Genomic DNA, 2368 nt, shown 5'->3' with positions numbered 1-2368 from the left:
AGAGCCTTTCAGGCCACCTCACTGGAAGACCCGGATCGTGGAAGCAGGAGGCTTCCCGAGGCTGCCCCCAAGAAGAAGAAGACATCAACCGGCCCGGCCCCTCAGCAGGCAGGTCCCTCCGGGCCCGCGCCTGCTCAGGGGGAACCTCCTGCCATCACATAGGGAAGCGCACCCATTGCCCTCCTCAGGCAGGGCTCGGGGGCTCTCCCCTGGAGGGCCGTCGACCTCGCCAAGGTCAAGAGGGACACGCTTGGGCACCACGTGGAGGCGTGCTTCGAAGCATGTTTCCATCAAGAAGGAGCAGGGCATGGAGGGCCAAACCCTCAGGAGTTCATCAGCAAGGCCATTCAGGAGCTACAGGAGTCAAGGGTCATGAGAGGCAGCCGCCGCATACCTACTGTGGCCCCCCATCCAGGCGAGGATGGTGGGCTGCGCGTCTGCATCGACATACCAGGGCTCAACCAAGCCGCGTCCCAGGAGCGCCTCTGGCCATCGCGAGTGGGACGCTGCGAGGGCCCACCCCACAGTTACGTTCACATGCCTTACGGCTTGCCGAACGCGGCTGCTGCATACCAGCGCATCATGAGGGCCATCCCTGAGGCTCAAGAGGTCAGGCATTCCGCAACCCTGGTGGAGATGGAGATGGTCCGCGAGGAGCCACCAGCGCCTCCGGAGCATCCCGAGGCCCCAGGGCCTGGGGGGCTCGTGAGGGTCTGCTCCCACAGCCCACCGAGTCTGCTGCATCAACACCCCTAGATCTACGTGTGAAGTGGAGTACATTGCTGCTTCAGAAGCAACAAATGAAGGAGTCTGGATGAAGGAGTTCATATCCGATCTAGGTGTCAAACCTAGTGCATCGGGTCCAATGAAAATCTTTTGTGACAATACTGGTGCAATTTCCTTGGAAAAGGAATCCAGATTTCACAAGAGAACCAAGCACATCAAGAGATGCTTCAATTCCATACGTCATCAAGTGTCAGAGGGAGACATAGAGATTTGCAAGATACATACGGATCTGAATGTTGCACAACCTATCAACGTTCTGGGAATGGGGGTCCCCAGACTTGCCTGCCTGTGGACTGCAGTGTGGCTCAAGCAGTGGCCTAGTACGGCCCATCTTCATCAACTCAAGCTCAAGACCCTCGTGAGAGTTCAAGCCTCACGGGGCGGACGACGGGAAGCTTCCTCAGGAGTAGCCTCGTCAGGCTGGCTCGCGAGGAGGCGGAGAGATCAAGGCAGGGTACCTCGTGAGGTGCCCATGATGCAAGCCATGACGATTGAAGCCAGGCAGGCTCCAGGCGGGCGCCGGCCTGCGCAGTGTCCTTGTTTCCCCTTTGGTGCAAAGGGAGCAAGCATAGGCCAAGGCATTAGGCAAAGGCAACCATTTCGGTGCAACAAGACCAAGACCAGAGGAACGGCCGGAAGGAGGTCATCGTGGAGCCCAGGATGGTGTCATCATCAGAGTTTTTGGCAGGTGAGGACCGACTTTAGTCAACATAAGTGTACTAGATGTTCCCCTTCAAAATGGCCAATTGTTGGCGCCCTTCCCGCTCAATATTTGGGAAGAGGACCAGGGCCTCTTGCTCTCTCTATATAGGACTAGCCACCATAGTATAGGGCAATCTGGAATCAACCCCTCCAAAGGGACAACACAACCACAAGAACACCCCTCGTGAGGCTGTTCTTCCCTTGTACTATTCATCATCAGCCCTAGAGGCAATCCACCACACCACACACTGGAGTAGGGTGTTACACCACAATGGTGGCCTGAACCAGTATAAACCTTGTGTCCCTTGTGTTGTTCATCGTGTAGCCTAGATCCTTTGCGAGGCGACGAGACGTGAGTTGGTGGGGGACAGATCTCCGCACGCACCCCAGTGTTCGAACCTCAAGGGTCTGCCGGAACCCACAATCCGACATTTGGCGTGCCAGGTAGGGGTGCGCCGGAATTGTGTCCTCCGCCGTCTTGCGTTTCGTCGCATCCATGTCTGACGCTCGCCGAGCCCGCGCCGAGCGCCGGGCTGCTCTCGTGGGCCATGTCGCCCAGACGGTCCACGTCGGTGGGCCTCCCCGTCGTTCCCCATCACCTGCCGCCCACGCCGCCACCGGCCCGGCGGGGAACGAGCAGTAGGCTTCGTTGCTGCATCCCTTAGTGCAGCAGGAAGGCCGCACCGCTACCCCGTCGCTGACTCCAGCAGGCTCGTCGTCGCACGCTCATCGCACTCCCACGGACGCACACGCCATGTTGCTCCTGGCACGTGAGCTCCTGCACTACTGCCCCGTCGATGATCTCTACGACGAGTGGCTTACCCGCATCACCGAGCTCGTCAGCGCCGCAGGGGGCTCCCCTGCACTGTCCCTCTCACTG

The sequence above is a fragment of the Triticum aestivum genome, chromosome 3B (genome assembly GCF_018294505.1).
Source record: "Triticum aestivum cultivar Chinese Spring chromosome 3B, IWGSC CS RefSeq v2.1, whole genome shotgun sequence".
Lineage (NCBI taxonomy): Eukaryota > Viridiplantae > Streptophyta > Magnoliopsida > Poales > Poaceae > Triticum > Triticum aestivum.
Note: the sequence above shows the minus strand (reverse complement) of the source record.